The sequence below is a fragment of the Schistocerca americana genome, chromosome 4 (assembly GCF_021461395.2).
Source record: "Schistocerca americana isolate TAMUIC-IGC-003095 chromosome 4, iqSchAmer2.1, whole genome shotgun sequence".
NCBI classification, from domain to species: Eukaryota; Metazoa; Arthropoda; class Insecta; order Orthoptera; family Acrididae; genus Schistocerca; species Schistocerca americana.
The window spans coordinates 305118688-305142289 of record NC_060122.1 but is presented as its reverse complement, the minus strand read 5'-3'; the positions used below and the strand labels follow the sequence as shown (position 1 = coordinate 305142289).

At 44.7% G+C, this 23602-nt stretch overlaps 1 pseudogene; it reads left to right on the top strand.

Annotated features, from left to right (window-relative positions):
• Window positions 1-10681: 10681 nt before the first annotated feature.
• On the top strand, window positions 10682-10799 carry LOC124614098 (annotated as a pseudogene).
• The last annotated feature ends 12803 nt before the right edge of the window (window positions 10800-23602 follow it).

Genomic DNA, 23602 nt, shown 5'->3' with positions numbered 1-23602 from the left:
CATGGCCAATCTTTAGGTCAGCTCGCACCTCCGTCGAGGTTGGGGGCGCACCATGTTATCCTACTGGTCAGCCACGTTTCAGGCGCTCAAAGCTCAGGTAAATTTCATCTCTCTGGTTCCACCAAAGGTGACCAAAGGACAGTCTCAAAGATGATCATATATTGCCCATTCACTATCTGCGGTTAGCAGACGACTATACATTCATTCATTTTGCAGATCTCACCAAATTGGATATAGGGATTTATTTTGTGGGAGTGCACATGTGATCAATTAAATAAATAAATTGTCCTTCTTTCCTACACTGGTATCCGGCTTCGGTGTATTAAGTGAAATTGAGTTATTATTACAAAAAATATGTTGTTCTGACAAGAATAACGAAGAATGTTGTACCTATTTTCAATGTCGGGCGGTACTGTACCCTTTCATCTAATGTTATTTAGTGTGTGCATTGAGCAATCTGTAAAAAATGTTAACCATCACTTCGAAAACATAAAGTTACATAATTAACGTTTTCTTCTGTTGCAGGTACGTGTCTGCAGTGCTTAGCGTTGGCTTGAACCCATACGTCGCCTGGGTCTGAGCGCTATTTTGGCCTTCTCTGCTGATGTTGAAGATAGGTTAACTGGCTAAGCCAGCTCTAGTATTCAGACATTTATTACGATATTAATTCTGTTTCAGGATATATATACAAAACACCACATTTTGTAGAATCTTCATTTACTAATCACACATACAACACAAAGACACACAATACATCGTTCAATTTTAAAAATTAAAATGTTTACTGTGAATTATATTCAGAGCGTTGGCATTAACAAAATCTTTGGCACTGTCACTAATTTCAGTTCATCTTGAAGAAGAGCCTAAGGAAACATGTCAACACAAGTGGTAGAGACTTTTCATTCTTATAAAACGGACCTGGTGCCAAGCTACAGACAATCTCTCTTTGAATGAGCAATAACATGATGAAGAGTCCGTTGTGTTTGAAGACCAGAGGTCATAGTGGAAAAAGTTAAACAATCCATAGATCAGATTACAACACCTTGCACTATACTCTGAAAACGACAGTCCTCGTTCCTACGGGAGTTCCGCGACTCCAGCTGCCTGCCGAAACGAAGCAGCTGTGAAAATCTTGCGACTTTATAAGACCAATCAAGACGAATTCTCTACCTGCCTGATTACCATGGGTGAGTGCTTAACGTTGTAACGCCCATTTGACGAGCTGACAGCGTGCATATTCCGGGTGAACGTGGGAAGTGCCCTGGCTGGGGTGGAGCGGATACTGAGGTAGCGAGCGAGAAGGAATCTACCGGTTCACTGGAGTTTCCTGAGTATTGTGGAAGACATAAGATGAATGAAGAGGCATCAAAGTATGTATTCGTAAGAAATGGCTGACTTCATAATATATGCTGACTTCACAATACATCGCATAGTGACTACTCCAAAATACCACTAAATTACATAATGAGTCAGAGAAACGTCGAATCAAAAACTAGAGCACACCATGGTGATCACGATAGTGAGGAGCGTGCAGTGCTGCTATAGTAATAACTGTAAAAATTCTGGAAATTACGTCAGCGCAATAAACATTTAAAAATTAAGAATGCGTGATGCTTCGAACGACAATTACAGTCAAACTGTCAGACGATGGTTGAGGACACCAGCTATATTCATTTAATTTCCGTGGACCAACCTTCTTATTTGTATTGGGACAGCAGATATTGTATTTATGCGTAACAATGATAATATCTTCAGCTGTATGCATTAGAATTTATTCACCTGCGACCAGCATCTTCGCGGTCCTATACAAAGCAAAACATCAGTTAGCGTAAGATATAAAATTCTACATCATAATATCTAAATTTACTTACGTTGTAACCACTATAGTATTAAAACTGTGAGATACTATCTGCAATTGATGTCTTTACAGTTTCATACTAAACTGCGTAGTTAAAATTCCATCAGTCTAATATAGTTAACATTTCATCATTTGAAAAAGTATACATTGTTTTATATATAATATGGTAAATGAAATGTTTTCTGTATCTAGGACCATGAAGATGATGGATTGCATTCCCGAAACTGGTCATAAATAAATCAAAACTAATACATACAGTATTACCTTTACTGCACATACTCAACGAATACTGTGCAGTTGTCGGTATGAGCTGTAACCGTCCATTCGCACATTTCTGACTTAGTTTCTGCATTTTCGGAAATAACGTTTTTGACTTCGTTACGATGATCTGAAGGGTCCCGGCCCGAAAGTAGTCATCGAGTGGACAAAAATAGTGAATTTTGCAACTTCAGGCTGCTTTTTAGTTGTACTGCAATAGTTGCTGACTCACAGCTATTCCAGCGTGTTAGTACCTTCTTTTTCCCGGTGTAGGTCAGCAACTTGACGTCGCGTGGACTCAACAGCTGGTTGTAAATCTCCTGCATAAATATTGATCCTTGCTGCCAATATAGCAGCCCATAATTGCAAAATTGTTGCCGGTGCAGGATATTGTGCACGAACTGACCTCTCGATTAAATTCCATAAATGTTCGATGTGTGGCCAAATCATTCACTTGAATTGTCCAGAATGTTCTTCAAGCTATTCTCGAACAATTATGATCCGGTGACATGGCGTATTGTCACCCACAAAAATTCCATCATTGTGTGGCAAATGAACTTCATGAATGGCTGTAAATCGTCTCCAAGCAGCCGAACATACTCATTTTCAGCTGGACCACAGGACCCATGTAAACACAGTCCGCACCATTACGAAGCCACCATCAGCTTCCACAGTGCCTTTTTGACAAATTGGGTACATAGCTTCGTGGGGTTTGCGCCACACTGGAACCCTACTATCAGCCTTACCAACTGAAGTCGGGACTTATCTGACCAGGCCACGGTTACCGGTCGTCTACGATCAATTTGACTTGATCATGAGACCCGGAGGGACACTGCAAGCGATGTGGCGTTAGCGAAGGCAGCCGCGTCGATCATCTGCTGCCACAGTCCATTAACGCCAGATTTCGCCGCACTGTCCTAATAGATACGTTCGTCGCTCATCCCACATTGATTTCTGCTGTTATTTCACGCAGTGCTGCTCGTCTGTTGGCACTGACAGCTCCACGTAAACGTAATTGCTCTCGGTCGTTCGGTGACGGCTGTCAAACACTGCATTGTCTTTGGTGAGAAGTAATGCCTCAAATGTGACATTCGCGGCACGCTCTTGACACTGTGGATCTCGGAACAATGAATTTCCTAACAGTTTCCGAAATGGAGTGTCCCATGCTTCTAACTCCAACTACCATTCCGCGTTGAAAGTCTGTTAATTTCCGTCTTGCAGCTCCACCAATGCACTGTACTTTTACACACCGAGAATCCGATACTACCACTATTATATATGCGCCTGTCGCTATCCTCAGCGGATATTTACAGTTGTTCAACCTGTGAATTCTCAAGCACAATTTTTCGTCAACAGTATACGTTACTTTATAACTTGAACAATATGTAGCTTCTTACAACTCAAATTACTTTCTTCGCTCCGTCATCAGTTTTAGTAAGATGAGAGTTGCTACCACACGTTAAATTCTGTTTCTTCAGTTCTGGTATCAATGTTGCCAGGTAGTTTCAAACTGTTACCTGATTTTCAGTGTATGTAATTGCTTCCTAATCGACAATTGTTACAGCAAAACGCTGTAAATTACGGAAATTCCTGGTCAACATTTTTCACAATATGGCTCATTTTCTATTGTTTTCTATTATTGTAAGCTTCCAAAAGTTAGTGAAATTTCATTATTATAATATTTTCAGAAATGTTAAACGTTTCATGTGCATTGTATTAGTGGTGAGAACCAAACTACAAATATAATACAAAAACATTATGTATAGTCCTCAAAACAGAAAACATCTCAGCACAGAGTGTAAGACATAATTCACTGGTGTCCAAAATTAATGCGAAAACAGAAAACTTCGCAATCTTGCGTTTATTTTGGCACAAAATAGTATAAACAGGTGATAGTAATGTAGAAACAATGTAATAAACACAGAACGCAAACAAGTGCAACATGCATAGCGGTAGACAAAAATGTTCTTCGTTTTTTTCCAACTTAACGAGTTTTCGCACACATTCCGACAACCGGTTAATGTGTGCGGTATGGGGTGTAACTACCTCTGGCAACAATACAGGCCTGACAATGACGGGGCAAGCTGTGAATGATGTCATCAATCTCATTTGGAGGCAGTAACGCCCATTCTTCCTGCAGATCTGCTCGCAGTCAGAGTGGTTGGTGGATGCCGACGTAATGCAAACAGTCTCCCTCGTGCATCCCAGATACGCTCTATGGGATTCAGATCCGGAGGGCGAGCAGGCACGTCATGAGCGCAATATCTTCCGTTTCCAAGAAAATATCAACCACCCGTGGTCTATGAGGTCGGACATTATCGTCCATCAATACAACGACTGGTACTACAGCACTTCGCAATAACCCCAAATGAATTCTCAAGATGTCGTCACGATACCTGACTGCAGTTAAACCTTGCGATTCACCCATACAATTTCATAAACAGGGTTTCGTCTAGTAAACATAACACCTACCCACACCATTAGGAATCCTCCTAGATCTCGGTCTCTTTCCTCAATGTTTGGGTCCCGAAATAGTGTCCCATGCTCCCTCCAGATGCGAATCTATCGAGAATCACTCTCCAGACTAAATCGGGACTTATCTGTGAAAAAAACATTGTTCCACTATTCGACCGTCGAGGTGGCATGTTGACGGCTCCGCTCTAGACGTTCCCTTCTGTGAAGCGTCAGGGGTACACATACAGTAGTCTCCGACAATAAAAACCACTCTGATGAAGCCTTATACACACCGTTTGCCTCGAATCAACACACTCAGTGGATGCTGTGAGCTAGCATGCCAGTTTCCATGCAGTACTAACGCGGTAATGTCGTGCCCTTACAGTCAAATAACGGTCTCTCTTCTGAAGTAACACGTGGTCGGCTCTGCCCTGGTCTTCAGGATACAATTTCGGTGTCTATGAACTGTCGCCACACATTCACATTAAGCCATCGGGCCAAAGCAGTTTGCGACTTGTAAGGGGTCCATAGGCCCTTACTATAACTTTGCACTTGGCACCGGTCGATAGGACGAACAATCGATTGTGACGTGTTGAGAGAGCGAGTGGAGTTGCGCCAGTGTGGTTGGCGGGAATGGTGTGTGTTGGAAGGCCATTGTTGAAACACAGGGTCTTTAATCGAGAAGGGTGTCACCATCGCCGTGGTTAGACCCCTAAATAATAAATTAATAACAGGAAGTGATGAAGTATCATTATAAAAGTTATCAGTGACGTTACTAGTGCCGATATTTGGTTTCGCGTCTACCGCGCCGGTCTAACCTTGGATTGCAGTGTTGGATGCAGTGATGGATTAGCGTGTGACGATAATGGAAAATGAAGAAAGCCTGTGCTGAGATTAGCCGTAATTAGATATGTATGACGAAGGCAGTGGCTGTCTCCTTTTTTGTGTTTTGAGAAGAATATAAGTTCGTAATTAGTAAAACTGTGTTGGTGTTCCTTATTACCAGACATTCAGTATTATAGTATTGAACAGGACGAACTGGAAAGTAACAACTTCCGTAGCAGATAGACGGTGTGTATAAGGCTTCATCAGAGTGGTTTTTACTGTCGGAGACTACTGTATGTCTACCTCTGACACTTCACAGAAGGGAACGTTTAGAGCGGAGCCGTCGACATGCCACCTCGACGGTCGAATAGTGGAACAATGTTTTTTTCACAGATAAATCCCGATTTAGTCTGGAGAGTGATTCTCGATAGATTACCAGCCCCATTAGGTTCACGGTCATGTTAATAATAAATATTGGGCTGCTATTCGATCAGATCAGGTCGGGATAAAAAACGGAGGAGTTACAGACTGTCCTGCTTTCTTTCTTTCTATGGCCCTCCACCACGGAAACGATGCCAACGATGACGTCTGGGCACATGTGAAACAGGTATTGTTTGCGGGTAGCCCGACATCCAGACGGCATCTTTTCTGTCATTCTACACCGTCTGTGACTGTGTACACGGCTATTGTGGGCGTGGGGCTAACTGGCAAACACTACCTCGTTTCATATGTGCCCTAAGGTCATCGTTGTCATAGTTATCCGTTGCCCGGAATGCCATCTTCCGTGCAGAACGCGACTGTATGGACGTCTGGTTGACAGTATGATTACATCGTGGATTAGATTCAGGAGGAGGAAATAGCGGTTTGTTGCTTTAATTTTGGACACCAGTGTATTTTATGCAAAAAAAAAATAAGCGCCTACGCGTGTAGGATCACATGTGGCGTCTGCCAGAAATATTGGGAATGCAGACGGAAAGCACAAAAATGGCTTGAAAGAACACACTTGCGCGCAAAATAAAACTGCATTAAGCACACGAATGTCAGCGTACAATGGTACAATCTCGGGCGTGGACACAAACATGGAGATCCTGCACAATGCCAACAAAGTGTGGTATCTAGATACACTGTGAGAGCTTGAAATACAGGGTGTATCAAAAAGAATCATCTGATTTTAAAAAATCGTAACTATTATGTTATTTGGTTATTTGAGATATGTACGTGGATAACATACTGTTGGAAGGTGCAAACTGTCAAGTTTTACATGGTTCCCGCTAGGTTGCTCTGGCATCTGGATGTGCGGGAATTTTTAACTCAAAGGATAACTGAACGATGGATCGGTCGCACTGTACCATATCATTCAGCCTTACATTACTGGCCTCAAAGGTCACCGTATCTGACTGAATGTGATGATTTCTTGTGGGGGTTTATAAAAGTATGTGCCTCCATTCCAGACAACAATGAATGGACTGAGACAGCGCACAACAGCAGCTTTGGAAGCTGTCACTCAAGCCATGCTAGCAGCATTATGGGAACCATTTAAATACAGCATTGACATATGTCGTGCATCTCAAGGGGGGCATATTGAACACCTATGAAAGGGTATGAAAAAAAAAACTTTCTGGACTTTCCGTTCATCAAAAAACAAAATTCATTGTATATGTTTATTAGTTTCAGAAATATAGACGTGCCAAACCGGATGATTCTTTTTGATACACCCTCTATATTGCATGAGTAGAAAAGTGCCAGAAAAAAAGTGCGTAAGTAGATCGAGTTTTCAGCAAATGGCTATTCCAACATCGACGATGACGTTCTATGCCATAATAGAACGCCTACCGCTCACTGATTCTCTGAACTTGAATGTACCTATTTGTGTGGTCTGTCCGAGTGGGTGGCTGCAGCATGCATATGCAAATTCCGTTGTCAAGTTCCACGCTCAGCCCGCTGCCGCTCTTGCGTCGGCCTTCATATGACCTTCTATAAGATTATACGTTCCAACCTTCGTCCTATAAGTGATATAGACTAATTTTAATATTTTAAGTATCTGTAATTATAACATTTATTTTGCTTAGGCTATTACTTTAAAATGTTAACATTTTATGAAATTGGATTCTACTACGTGTGGGCGCCGAAGAATGTTGTCAGCCGTGTGACAATACATGAGCAACATTCTTTGTTGTTGAATTTCTGTAACATCAGTAGTTTTAGCTACATCTTTGCAAACTGACAGCCTGCGCTTCGCAGTAATTCGGGATGATTTGCTTCGTATTATTTTATTGTCGTACTGCCGCAGTACGTATTTTATGTCATTTTGCGAATCTGTTTATGCTATAGTGCCTATCTGTTCCTTTATAGTAGTTACTGGATTTGAAGGTGACCCAAAAAGGGCCGTAACTCTTTATCCGAGACAATAAAAAATTGACGTAAACAGTGTTTCTCTTTCTAGTGATTGGAAGTGATCATGGTGCCATGTGACATTATTTATTCAATTATCAAGTGGATATATTGGGTTGGAGCATAAGTTGGTAGCGTTTCTTCATAAGTTTAATAAACACAACCGATACACATAAAAGAGACTTTAGTCATGAATAATACACTCCTGGAAATTGAAATAAGAACACCGTGAATTCATTGTCCCAGGAAGGGGAAACTTTATTGACACATTCCTGGGGTCAGATACATCACATGATCACACTGACAGAACCACAGGCACATAGACACAGGCAACAGAGCATGCACAATGTCGGCACTAGTACAGTGTATATCCACCTTTCACAGCAAAGCAGGCTGCTATTCTCCCATGGAGACGATCGTAGAGATGCTGGATGTAGTCCTGTAGAACGGCTTGCCATGCCATTTCCACCTGGCGCCTCAGTTGGACCAGCGTTCGTGCTGGACGTGCAGACCGCGTGAGACGACGCTTCATCCAGTCCCAAACATGCTCAATGGGGGACAGATCTGGAGATCTTGCTGGCCAGGGTAGTTGACTTACACCTTCTAGAGCACGTTGGGTGGCACGGGATACATGCGGACGTGCATTGTCCTGTTGGAACAGCAAGTTCCCTTGCCGGTCTAGGAATGGTAGAACGATGGGTTCGATGACGGTTTGGATGTACCGTGCACTATTCAGTGTGCCCTCGACGATCACCAGTGGTGTACGGCCAGTGTAGGAGATCGCTCCCCACACCATGATGCCGGATGTTGGCCCTGTGTGCCTCGGTCGTATGCAGTCCTGATTGTGGCGCTCACCTGCACGGCGCCAAACACGCATACGACCATCATTGGCACCAAGGCAGAAGCGACTGTCATCGCTGAAGACGACACGTCTCCATTCGTCCCTCCATTCACGCCTGTCGCGACACCACTGGAGGCGGGCTGCACGATGTTGGGGCGTGAGCGGAAGACGGCCTAACGGTGTGCGGGACCGTAGCCCAGCTTCATGGAGACGGTTGCGAATGGTCCTCGCCGATACCCCAGGAGCAACAGTGTCCCTAATTTGCTGGGAAGTGGCGGTGCGGTCCCCTACGGCACTGCGTAGGATCCTACGGTCTTGGCGTGCATCCGTGCGTCGCTGCAGTCCGGTCCCAGGTCGACGGGCACTTGCACCTTCCGCCGACCACTGGCGACAACATCGATGTACTGTGGAGACCTCACGCCCCACGTGTTGAGCAATTCGGCGGAACGTCCACCCGGCCTCCCGCATGCCCACTATACGCCCTCGCTCAAAGTCCGTCAACTGCACATACGGTTCACGTCCACGCTGTCGCGGCATGCTACCAGTGTTAAAGACTGCGATGGAGCTCCGTATGCCACGGCAAACTGGCTGACACTGACGGCGGCGGTGCACAAATGCTGCGCAGCTAGCGCCATTCGACGGCCAACACCGCGGTTCCTGGTGTGTCCGCTGTGCCGTGCGTGTGATCATTGCTTGTACAGCCCTCTCGCAGTGTCCGGAGCAAGTATGGTGGGTCTGACACACCGGTGTCAATGTGTTCTTTTTTCCATTTCCAGGAGTGTATATTCTCCTTCACCATTTACGAGAGTCTACCAACACTGGGGTAACTTTCGTTTGCGGGACTGCAGAAATCACGTGGTTTTAACGTGAAGAACTCGTCGAGCCGTTTTCGAAGCGCATTTTAATCCGGAAAGGAAGTTCCTTGAAGGATATTCTGTAGAGAGTGGAAAACGTGGAAACGGTTGGCCGTTACTGTGGAGTAGCATCACATCCTTCCTGGTCGTTGTTCTTGGATTGCGTATGCAAGGCGCCTCAGTTGTTAACAACAAATATCAGCAATGATGGTTACGCCTCAGGGAAGCAATTCGTAGTACTCCACATCTTCACTGTTCCACTGGATGCGTAACATTATCTTTTGTGGATGCACGCAGGTCTTTCTACAGGAAATCGCTACTTTGTTTGGGCTCAATCATGGATTTCTTTTCCATCATATGATAGCATGAAGAAACAGTTCAAGCCACCAGTAACGGTACATGACAGGTATGGTCGGGTTTGTTCAGAAGCCTATTGAGTACCAGTGAATGGAAATGCGCATATGACCACCCACTGATTTTTGTGATTTTTGGCTTCGAGAATGTGATGCGCATACAACCGATTTTTGAGCCTCCCCATTGCATGCAAATGTCAGACGATGGTGGAATGAACACAGTTCACCTCATTTGCCATTTCTCGAGTACACTGACGTGCATCATTGTGGGTTAATGCTTTTAAACGAGGAAGGTCTTCCTGGACGTGGTGAGTCACTAATGTAAAAACTATCCACCTTAAAACGAGAAAACGATTTTCCTTCCGTGCTCTGTCATACTGCATTATCCCCATACACGGTGCAAATTTCTATGGGTAACTCCGCTGCTGTCACCCCTGTATTAAACTCAAACAGAAGAATATGTCGGAAATGTTCCGATTTCTCCATTAGGCATTCTACTTTTTAGGGTCCACAGCTCGACTCACCATATCCAAATGACAAAATGGCATATGTAAACTTCGATAGCAACAGAGCACTACAAAATAAAATTTATAATCGACAAATATACCTATAGCAACCGGACTACCTACATGGAAATCAAAAACTCTACGAGCTTTTTGAGCCTACTAGTTTGCGGCAGTTAAGCAAGGGTTAACAGCCTGTTACAGGAGAGGTCGGTGTGGAGAGGTGAATCAAACCTGTCTTCGGAATGAACATCACGACGACGACAACAACAACAACAATATCAACAACAACAAGCACGACCACAAGAACACTATATCATTTCGCTCACTGAGTTGATCAGTATGGCAACGGCCTTGCCGCAGTGGATACACCGGTTTCCGTGAGGTCACCGAAGTTAAGCGCTGTCGGGCGTGATCGGCACTTGGATGGGTGACCATCCAGGCCGCCATGCGCTGTTGCCGTTTTTCGTGGTGCACTCAGCCTCGTGATGCCATTTCAGGAGCTACTCGACCGAATAGTAGCGGCTTCCGTCAAGAATACCATCTTACGATCGGGAGAGTGGTGTGCTGACCCCACACCCCTCCTAGCCGCATCCTCCACTGAGGATGACACGGCGGTCGGATGGTCCCGGTAGGCCACTCGTGGCCTGAAGACGGAGTGCTTTTTTTTATCAGTATGGGAATGTGTGAGAGCAAATGAAATACCGACCACCTTGGGACCGATTGTAAGACGATACCTTGGTGACAGCATACCTGACGCTCTGCTGAGTAGACGCTGTCACGTTAGAGTGAGCGACTAGAGGCGATGTGGTTGGGCTCCGCCAGCACCGGGCGCCAGATACGGCAGGCTGGCGATAGCGGCGAACAAACGGACCGGCACTAGGCGTGGGCGGCGGTTGGCGGCGGCGTTGGGCGGCGCGGCGCGGACAATGCGGTGGACCACAATGTGGCGGGCGGGGCGGCGCCAGATAAGCGTGGCCGGCGTAGCGCGGTTTACTGGCGCTCGCTGCGCCACTCCCCAGCTCTAGGCCGCTTCTGTCTCCCAGAACGTGACGGGTACAGGGGAGCACGGATGAAAAATTTTGACGAAAGACGTCTACACTGAGGTGACAAAAGGCATGGGTACCTCCTAATACCATGGCGGACCTCCTTTCGCCCGGTGTTGTGCAGCAACTCGACGTAGCATGGACTCTACAAGTCGTTGGAAGTCCCCTACAGATATATTTAGCCATGCCGCCTCTATAGCCGTCCCTAATTGCGAAAATCTTGCCAGTGCTGAATTTTGTGCACGAACTGAAATCTCGATTACGTCCCATAAACGTTCGATAGAACTCGTGTAGGACGATCTGCGTGGCCAGATCGTTCGCTCCGATTGCCCAGAACGTTTTTGGCTTTTCTTTTTTTTTAATGGCTCTGAGCACTATGGGACTTAACATCTGAGGTCATCAGTCCCCTAGACCTTAGAACTACTTAAACCTAACTAACCTAAGGACATCACACACATCCATGCCCGAGGCAGGATTCGAACCTGCGACCGTAGCGGTCGCGTGGTTCCAGACTGAAGCACCTAGAACGGCTCGGCCACACCGGCCGGCCCAGAACGTTTTTCAAAGCAATCGCGGACAATTGTGGCCCGGTGACATGGCGCATTGTCATCCATAAAAATTCCATTGTTATTTGAGAACATTGAAACGCCCGCTAAATCACGCAGAGCTAACAGGTAATTAAGATTGTGGAAAACGGCCAAGGGAGTTGCAATCGGATTCAGTTCACAATTGTAATTTATTATCATTTAGTTCACAAATACACTTTTTAGGGAGGTATTACGTCAAACTGGCCGACTTGGAGCAGGAGAGGCACCACTGAACATTTTAATTTCCACTGTCTATACTTTTACAAATAAATTCATACAACTTTGTCAGCATGACCAGGAAGGATTCCGAATTTACACTCTTAGCAGTGGAAGTTAGAAACCATACGAAATAATTTTTTTTTTTTCATGTGAAATTTCTTCATTTCTTTCACTTACTATGAAAGCATTTGTTGCTTAGGTATACTTTTCTTCATAAGTAAGAGAGATTCTTCGATGAATTTTGCACAGCATACAAACCATACTTACAGGTGTATCAAACTCTAGAATTTTCCAAATCTATTAAAAACAGTAGTAAAAATTGAGATAATTAACTATAAAATTTGTGTTTTTTCTAAACCCAAAGTTTAAAATATAACAATTCATTGGTTTTTCATAAATTAAATAAATTCTAGAGTTTCATACACCTGTGAGTATGGTATGTATGCTGCGCAAAATTCATCGAAGAATCTCTCTAACTTATGCAGAAAAGTGTACCTATAGCAACAAATGCAGCCATTAGTAAGAGAAAAAAACGATGAAATTTCGCACGCAAAAAAATTTATTTTACTATGTTTTCGAATTTCCACTGCAATTGGTGTGAATCCTGAATCCTTCCTGGTGATGCTGACAAAGTTTGGTGACTTTATATGTAAAAGTATAGACACTGCAAATTAAAATGTCCTGTGATGTCTCTCCTGCTCGTAGCGATCGGACGGCTCCACGCACGCTCCGACACTGCGCAGGGACCGGCAGCGGACCCAAGCGACTGCACAGCGCGGAGATATCCTCCCTGGTTCACACCAACCGACCGACTGGCCTCAGAATGCCGACAACATCTAAAATCGTCGTCAGTGGAAATAACGTCAACTACACACACAACCTGACAAACACCTGCGCGAAGACCTGAACGATACCCAACAGTAACTAAGCACGCACGAAGACAAATCGGGAGTCGATGCACATGAAGATCGACGAGCCAAAACGAGTAGGACGACCGACCGACGATCCACCAAGACTGCGGCCCAGCGCAAGTGATGCGTGGCGGCAATGGTCGGGCGAGCCAAGTCGACGGAGACCTCACTGCTGGTGCAACCCGCCTGCACTAGTGCCGCATTGCAACTCCCCGCCTGGTAGGTCCGGACTGCGTTCCAACTGACTGCCAGCCCGTACTCGCGACCCGAATTCGCTATCCGACGTGGTTACGACAGACAACAACTGGGAGGTAATACCACTAGAGCAAAGATACTACGACAGGGGATATATCGATACGCGCTGCTAACGCCGCTCACGGTCAGGCAAAGCAGCAACTAAGTAACAGTAACTTAAACTGACGAAGTGAGGTGGAAGTACATGATGGCGGGAACACGAGCCACGAACGGCTCAAACATAACTCCATAAATGGGTGCAGAGGGTCTACTCCAGTCAACGATTTGATCAGTTGGACCGGAGGACCCAGTCCATTCCATGAAAACATAGTCCCCACCATCATTGAGCTACAGCCAACTTTCACAGCGCTTTGTTGATAATTTGGATCCATGGCCTTGTGGGGCGAACCCTACCATCAGCTCTTACCGACTGAAATTGGGACTCATCTGAGCAGGCCACGGTTTTCCAGTCGTCTAGGATCCAACCGATATGACCACGAGCCCAGGAGAGGCGCTACAGGCGACATCGTGCTGTCAGCAAAGCACTCTCAGTCGGTCGCCTGCTGCCATAGCCCGTTAACGCTAAATTTCGCAGCACTGTCCTAACGGACACGCTTGTTTTACGTCCCACATTGATTTCTGAGGTTATTGAATGCAGTGTAGCTTGTCTGTTATCATTGACAACTCTACGCAAACGTTGCGGCTCTCGGTCCATTGTCCGAGGTGAGAGGTAACGCCTGCAATTTGGTACTTTCAACACATTCTTGACACCGGGAATCTCGGAATACTGAATTCCCTTACAGTTTCCGAAATGGAATGCTTTACGCGTCGAGTTCGTACTACCATTCTGCAATCAAAGTCTGTTAATTCCCTTCATATGGCCATAATCATGTTGTCACGTGAATCACCTGTGTACTAACGACAGCTCCATCAAGGCGCTGCCCTCTCAGATGGCAGCTCCGCCAAGGCACTGCACTTTTATACCTTGTGTACGCGATACTATCGGTAAATGTACATATGCATACCGCTACCCCATTACTTTTGTCACCTCCCGGCAGATAACACAGTCGCACAAAATTTCTGAAATAACGTCACTTCTGACAGCAACTGTAGCCATACGGAAGTGAATGACTTCAGACGTTCCATCCGACAACCGAATTCCCTGAATCGCAGCATCAAATTGATCATGGAAGTTGGAAATGATGGCGAGCTTCTCTTTTTTGACGTTCTAGTCCAGCGAAAATCTGATAGCGCTATGGAGTGGGGACATAGTTTACAGGGAAGCTACCCACATTATCTCCACGCCTCCAGCTGCCACTATCCTTCCCAGAGTGAGGATGCGCTATCTGCACTGGTCCACAGGGCCCGTCTAATAGCAGAAGAAGAAAACATACCAAAGGAGCTCAGCCACCTTAAGGACATATCAGGAGCATCGTTTCAAATCGTATTAAGATCACAGATCATAATTTTACATGAAGCAAGACGAACATTTCGCTTCTTTATCAAATCAAATATGTCAAAATTATCGACGGCAGGACCTAGGTATTCAGATCATGTTCCAGAAATAGTAATGATTGAATGAATTATTGAATTAATTATCAAATTTCACTTAATACGTTTTGAACCAATTCACTGAACAAAACGCGTTTCTGATCCAGTCATGTTTTCATTTAATGTCGTTTAAAACGTTAATTTCAGTTTTTTATTTTTATGTAACTGAGTATGTGATCTAATTCCCCTTCTTTGGTATGCTGTAAACTTTGGTTTTTGCTGTCACCAGGTAGAATATTTAGATGCTTCGACATTTAAATCTGCCTTCTTTGTGGTTACAAGACGGCTTAAAATTACTGAAATATGGATCTCGGTTGAAGTATCTAAAACGAACTGCATCTCCTCACGTCATAACTACAGATTATAAAGCCCAATCAAAGTACAAAATCGTACATTTACGCAATTTTTCCCAGACGAATAACCACCAGTACACAGACACTACAATTTTCACTGAAAATGATCATTCGTAATGTGTTACTACTGTTATTACTTACTAAGCTACCTTTTCACCCCGTCATTTAATTTTCACAGCTCAGATTCTCATTCTACTTCTTTTCGATCGCTCCGCTACGGATAACTGGTCCTACATGGTGATCTAAATTGCATTATGATGCAGTCAACACCTACTCCTAGCGGCAAGTGGAGAATAGTGGGAGCAGCCAACATAAGAGTGGGATAATTACGCTAGCATTTGTTGCTGTAGGTACACTTTTCTTCATAAGAAAACAACATACTTATAGGTGAAACTCTAGGATTTACTTAATTTATGAAAAATGAATGACCTGTTATATTTTAAATTTCATGTTTAGAAAAAACTCAAATTTTATCACAGGTTTTAATAAGTTAGGAAAATTCTAGTTTTATTAATTTATTTGTAAAAGTATAGACAGTGAAAATTAAACTGTCCTGTGGTGCCTTTCCTGATCCAAGTCGGACCATTTGATATCCTAGCCCCCCTTAAGTGAGTTTGAGCGTGGTGTTACAATCGGCGCGCGAGCGATGGGACACCGCGTCTCCAAGGTAGCGATAAAGTGGGGAATGTCTCGTACGATCATTCCACTAGTGTATTCTAAATATCAGGAATCCAGCAAAACAACAAATCTCTGACATCACTGTGGTCGGAAAAACTTCCGGCCAGAATGGGATCAACGACGACTGAAGAGAATGGTTCAACGTGACATAATTGTAACCCTTAGGCAGTTTGCTGCAAATCTCAATTCTGGGCCATCAACAAGGGTCAGCGTGCGAACCATTCAACGAAACATCATCGATATGGGCTTTCGGAGCCGAAGGCCCACTCATGTACCCTCGATGACTGCACGATACAAAGCTTTACGTCTCGCCTGGGCCCGTCAACACCGATATGTTGCCTGGTCGGACGAGTCTCGTTTCATATTGTATCGAGCGGATGGACGTGTACGGGTATGGAGACAACCTCATGAATCCATGGATCCTGCATGTCAGTAGGGGACTGTTCAAGCTGGCGAAGGCTCTGTAATGGTCTGTGGCGTGTGCAACTGGAGTGATATGGGACCCCTGATACATCTAAACACGATTGTCACAGACAACACGTACGTAAGCATTCTGTCTGATCGCCTGCATCCATTCATATCCATTGTGCAATCAGACGGACTTGGGCAGTTCCAACAGGACAATGCGACACCCCACACTTCCAGAAATGCTACAGAGTGACTCCAGAAACACTCTTCTGAGTTCAAACACTTCCCCTGGCCACGAATCTCCCGAGACATGAACATTATGAAGCATATCTGGGATACCTTGCAACGTGCTCTTCAGAAAAGATCTCTATCCCCTCCTACTCCTATGGATTTATGGACAGCCCTGCAGGATTCATGGTGTCAATTCCCTGCAGCACTACTTCAGACATTAGTCGAGTCCATGCGACGTCATGCTGTGGCACGTCTGAATGCTAGCGGGGGCCCTACACGATATTAGGCAGGTACACCAGTTTCTTTGGCTCTTCAGTGTAGAATACGATGAAGAGGACAAGACAATGACGTTTCTCCCGTACACAGAAAGAGTATGAAACAAAACTGACAAAATTTTCAATCAGCGTAGCATTAAATTCCGCCTCAATTAGGTATTTTCCGTCTCCAAAAACATGTGTGTTAGCTACGGTGAAAGATTGTCCTGGTTTCAGAAAACCGGATGTCTACCGCGTATTCCGTGCAAATAAGGTAAGGCTTACATCAGGCAAAGGGTCAAACCAAAGAACAAGGAGCACGAGAGACACATCGAACTAAATCTGCGGTTGCAGAACATAGCATGGCTATAGGGAACTGAATGAAATGTGAGAAAACCGAAGTTCTAAGCAGACGTCGTTTTCGGATAGTACGTTGAAATACGACCGGTCGTCGGCCTGATCCATAGTAGCTTCACTCTCATTGAATTGTGAAACGCAGCGCTCAGCCAACTGCAGTTTCAGCGCTGACCGAGAGCAATTTCCGTTACTGACGGAAAAGGGATGAAGATTAGGATTTAACATCCCGTGGACATTGTAGACGGACCACAAGCTCGGAGTACGAAAAAATATAGAAGGAAATCGGTCTTGCCCTTATCAAATGAGCCATCCCGACATTTGCCAGGAGTGATTTGGGAAAATCACAGAAACCTAAATCTGAATAGCCGGACGGGGATTTCAACTGTCCTCCTCTCGAATGTTAGTATAGCGTGGTAGCCACTGCGTCACCTCTATCGATTCGTCCGTCGGAGTAGCATAGGCACTGAGGAACCTCACACTCAGCGCTCAATGAGAAGTTATTAGAGAAGGGGTGGAGACCGATAAGAGTATAAAGGGGGCGCGATGTAGCAAAGACCGCCATTCTACAGGTATCATCTGGAGATGACGGCAAAGTACGCAGTTGAGATATCGCGTCCGCAAACGACTGAGCCACGTTGGCCCGTCCAAAGCAATACAGTCAGTTGGTTCGCTGAGTTAGAGTAATAGCCCCCTTGAGGTATTACGCCGTCTTCCAATTGTAGTCGACGTGAATGAGGACAAACCATCAAGCTTTCCACACAGCAGTATATGACGGGTAACCATTAAATCGCGTTGAAATGTGATGTCTGATTTGTCGGACATGTCGGACAGAACAGACAACAAATTTCAGTATTTACAGGATTTCTCTCCCCCCGCCCCCCACCCCTCACCAGAAAAGGAAAAAAGATGCACCGACAAGGCTTAGTAAGTTGTGAGGGATGGCAAACTGATCGGTTTTTAATAAGGAACCCGTATGCAGAAATGCATGGCTTGGGCGCTGAAGAGCGAAAATGTCTGAGAACGAACGGCTGTGAACGTTTGTTAAGATTTGTTTTTTTCTTGATGCAGTAATTTACCAACAGCCGTATGTATTGTAGAAAGTTATTTTATTTTATGAACTTCTATGTGCTACCAGTTTCGGCATTACATTGATGCCATCTTCAGGCCCCACTCGTCATAGTCGTAAAATCGCTGTACACGAGAAGATGGCATCAATGTAATGCCGAAACTGGTAGCACATAGAAGTTCATAAAATAAAATAAATTTCTACAATACATACGGCTGTTGGTAAATTATTGTATCAAGAAGTTCATGCCAGCCGTTGTCCCACGATCCATAATGCATCAACGAAGATTTGTTAAGATTTGTTTTGGTTTCTGAATATAGAAAGTATGCAACTCATTTTGTACTGCGGATGAGCGACTTGATCCTAATAACGTTCTTGCGCATGCGCTACGTTCCTCCATACAACCACTAGGCGCATCCTTCTCCAGACTTTGTGTGGTCTGCCAGTGCTGTAACACTGTTGACAGCGGTACAAGTCGCAGGTTCGAATCCTGCCTCGGGCATGGATGTGTGATGTCCTTAGGTTAGTTCGGTTTAAGTAGTTCTAAGTTCTAGGGGACTGGTGACCTCAGAAGTTAAGTCCCATAGTGCTCAGAACCATTTGAACCATTTTTAAGCAGTACATGTACACAACTGCGGTAATAACCGACATGGTGCTTGTGTTCGGCAAAGTGGATTACAATGAGAGAGCCGCTGCAACATCGTGTGCGTAACGTTTTCCAAACAGACATATCCCACATCACGTTCGCTGCCATCGAGTGGAGACTCAGAAAGGCCGGAAAGTTCCACGTTAGTAGGTATTTTATGGCTAAAGTGTGTCCACTGTACAGTAAAGTAGTAGCTCTTTGTGCTTGATACTTGCTTATACATCCCCAGTCTACTGTTTGTAGACTGATGCGGGTCGTCCATGCTTGGCTCGAACACGACAGACAGAGGAGCGCGTACTGACAATGTTCGAAGAGGACCCAGGTGGCACAAGCGCTGCACACGAGTAAAAGTGCGTGTGGTGTGTTTATCATGAACACCGGCTCCATCCATACCATCTGCAGAAAGTCAAGTCATCATGGGAGGACTATCCACGACTGGTATAGTTTGCGCATTGGTATTTACATCAGTGCATACTCCAGCCATAATTCCCAAGCTTGATGCTCTTCAGGGATTCAGGGACGAATGCACGTTTACTAGAGGCAGCATGTTAAACATGCATAGCATGCATGTTTGGGGGACGAGAAACCCCGTGCGCAGCTGATTCAAAACCACCAACACAGGGTCGGTACTAACATCTGGCCCGAGATAATTGATGACCCCATCATTGGGCCGTATCTACTGCCAAAGCGACAGTACCGCTGTACCTCACGGTTATTAGAGGTGTTTTGTCCATCCTATTGGATGTACTGCCAACAAATGTTCAGATTTACATGTGGCTGCAACAAGATGCAGCTCCAGCGCACTTTGATGTGGATGTGCAGAGTCTCCTCAACGTCGCGTATCTTAGTCAGTGGATTGGTAGAGATGGACCAGCTCCATGGCCAGCACAGTCGGCAGATTTGACACCTCTTGAGTATCTTCTGTGGGATCGTACGAAGAGTGTGATGTATGGGCCACCTGTAGCATCAACGGGGGACCTTATTGCTCAGGTCCATGAAGCGACTGAAATACCTCAAAGAAAACCGGACATGTTGGCTCATGTCTGTAAGGCTCAGTACCACAGATTTAGGCTCTGCAGTGACGTAGGATGCACGCAGTTCGAAGGCAGTTTGTGATGCAGACAGCACGATGTGCTACGCATGTTGGGTCTATTGACGTAATGTGGAATTATTTTTACAATTTTGAACATGGCCGTTTTCAGCAACCGCATACTGGTTTCAACATTGGATTAAAGAACCAACCGGTTGCACATTAACGGTAGCTACACTGACCTAGGTTTCCAGACCTACTAGATGTGACTTCATCAGAACAAATGTTGCTAAATCCTATAAAATAATACATAGATACATAGGAAATGAAGTATGACCAAAAACACATTAATCAAGTTGATAATTTTCATGACGCGCAAAGGATACTTACGTAAAATTACGTTGCTACAATGCAGTAGTCAGAATTTGGAGCAGCTGTGCTCGTGTCAGAAGTAGAGTATAACATTGTACGCTTTTCCATGCGTGCCCAGCTGGAATCATCATCAGAGTGATGGGCCCAGTGGCATTACATTGCTGCCACGAAAACAATGCGAGTTGCGTCATCCATCAGGTGCAGACAGTAACATGCGCCCATTTAAAACACTGTAACAGAAATACCTGAAAAAAACGACAGTCAATTTTAAAAACAAAATATAAAGAGAACTTAATATCTTTTTGAAAATACGCTCTAGTCAAGCAGATTAAGTATAAAAGAGCCATCTGTAAGGCTTTACAGAAACTACTATTACGTAAAGCACAGAATGACATAGAAAAGCCGACCGGGATGGCCGAGCTGATCTAGGCGCTACAGTCTGGAACCGCACGACCGCTACAGTCCCAGGTTCGAATCCTGCCTCGGGCATGGATGTGTGCGATGTCCTTAGGTTAGTTAGGTTTAAGTAGTTCTAGGTTGTAGGGGACTGATGACCTCAGCAGTTAAGTCCCATAGAGCTCAGAGCCATTTGAACCATTTTTTGACATAGAAAAAATTTTACAAACAGCTGTAAAATCCAGAAAACTTTTGCATGAAGGTAACTTCAGTAGCACATACCAATGAGATTAGAAGAAAATGTTTCGAAATCAGAAGCAGGGAAAAAATTCCGTGAATAGTGGACGGAAACCAACGAAGGAATTTTTGTTATGTAGTTGTAACTGTTCATTGAGGATGAGGCCATCGTTTTTAGAAACATGCTTGAAAATCTCTAGCTCTTCGAGTACGTCGAGCGTATGACCTTACTTTTCTCTACGTAAAACGGAAGTTTCTTCATCGCGCTTCGGTTTGCGTCCGGAAATTAGCAGGTGATCAGCCGAAGTGGAATTATGTGCATTAGTTCCTCCTTTTCCCAACAAAAGTTCCTTGTACCTGACGCTAAAATTGCTGTTCGCGCGTACGGCAGGTAGGAAACCCCACAGAGGTTCACACAGTCCTTGGTTCACGAGGTTCTCGTGCGCTGTGCACAGCACGGGGCTGTCGCCAGCAAAGTAATTGCTGCAGGCCGGGTGGGGCCAGGCTGCCGGCGCAAGCAGTGCTAATGCGGCCGCAATCCGCGCGGCGCCCCTGCGCTGCCCCGCCCCGACACTTCCGTGCCCCACTCTCGGGCCGCCGGCTCTTTGTGCTAAGTGCTCCGCCGAAGAACGCCGCTTTGGCCACAATGGCGCCGCTGCTTTAGAACGCCCTCGTGAATAATTAAATTTTCCCGCTGACCAACAGCGCACCGCCAAGTCCGTCTCCACCGTTGAAACCTACTCTGTCGAAACTTCTCCTGGGGCTCTCTAGACTTCTTCTGAAGAAGAGACTAAAGAGTTAACTCAGAGATAAAACCGTTTATCGGATAAAAGAAGATTTACCGAGGAAGGTGGTGCTGACGTTTAAACGCTGGAGTAGCCAGCCCGAAATTCCAGTCTGAAATTCCTCATTTAACTTTTCTGTATATGTCTCCCGAACCACAACAGGTGTATGCTGCGATTGCCGCTTCTCTAGAATTACAGTCGATTTTTTCACCATACTTGATCTGCTGAAGCAGCGCTTGGTCTCTTTTTGCGTTGTGCTCTGTCCCTAGCGACTTTGTCGTCGACGGGACATTAAACCTTAAACTTCGTTTCTTATCGCCGCTTGCCGGTCAGAGAAAGCTCCGCCTTGTTTCTGCAACTGCCAGCGCAAGAAACAAACAAATAGGTTTCTTTTGCTATGAATTAAAATTAAATTTTCTTACAAGGGATGTAAAAGTTTACCAAACTCTCGTTTTTTGCCCGCGGGTTTGCTCAAAAAATGGTTCAAATGGCTCTGAGCACTATGGGACTTAACTTCTGAGGCCATCAGTCCCCAAGAACTTAGATTACTTAAACCTAACTAACCTAAGGACATCACACACATCCATGCCCGCGGCAGGATTCGAACCTGCGACCGTAGCGGTCGCGCGGTTCCAGACTGAAACGCCTAGAACCGTTCGGCCACACCGGCCAGTGTGGCTTTGCTCACGTACGCTTTTACATCACCCCTTTTCCGCCCCATCCTGTGTCATAGGGGGCTACGGGTCTCTTACTGTCACAGCACTTTTTTCCAGACAGTGAATGTGACTGTTGGTAGTGAATGCTTCAGGCATTACGGTGATACATGTTATGTTCTTTGAGGACCGCTCCCACCCCAAGAGGTGCAAAATCATAAAGACTTTCACTAGTAAGTCTATGGCCTCTGAAAACTATGAATTCGATAATCATATCAGTCGTTATCTAATATTTTTACGTGACACCGCTTGTCACGGCACGGTATTTTTATTTAAGTAATTATACAAGCAGTATAAATACTGCGTCGTGGTTATACTAAATTTAATCGACACTGTTCCAGAAGATACTGAGGTTTCTTTGACACCCGCTTTTGTCGTCCAACCCGATCCCTAGGAGGGGAACTGGAACATACATACATACGTACGTTCAGTTATTCTTTTATAGACATATGAGTTACATTTCTCAGGCATCGCACATTCAGTACTAGGACGTACAAACTACTTAATTCTTGAAATCTCAGTCAACTGAAAAATGAGACGTGGTATCATTGTGCAGTTTATTACTTGTATACAAACTTAGCGTGTCTCGTTGCGTTAGAAATTACTATCATCAGAAGCTCAACCTCTATGAACAACGACTGCTCTCTTCTGTTAACAATTCTTGTACTGCGAACTTTGAATAACGGTTTTTAAATCGTACTTTCAGGAGCGCACTTTATATTATAAATTGGAATTCTATTTGTTACGACAGACATAATAATGTTTTTATACTATTGTTAAGAAAGTGGAGAAAGGTGGTTTCCTGCATACACTTTTCATATGGTGAAGGATATTTGCCGTGATAGATACCACATGGAGGAGGGCAGCGGTAAGAACTGGGCCACAGTAGAATAACGTTGTAATCAGTAACTGCTTTTATTTTTCAGCGATCTCCACAAGGCAAAATTGGCACAGTCTTTTAAAAAGAAATATTCCAATTAATTGAATACGGTTGAAACAAAGCACTCTGAACCAACTATCAATTGAAATTAAACAAAAAATTATTTTGCAGATTTCGACCATTAAGTTTACAGCTTGAATTAAAAAGCAGTTTTGAAACCAATAAAAGCATGAAGGAACACATTTCAGTCTCAGCTCTAAAAACATGGTTACTAGCAAAATTGTTGGACAGTCAGGTTTCAGACGAAAAAG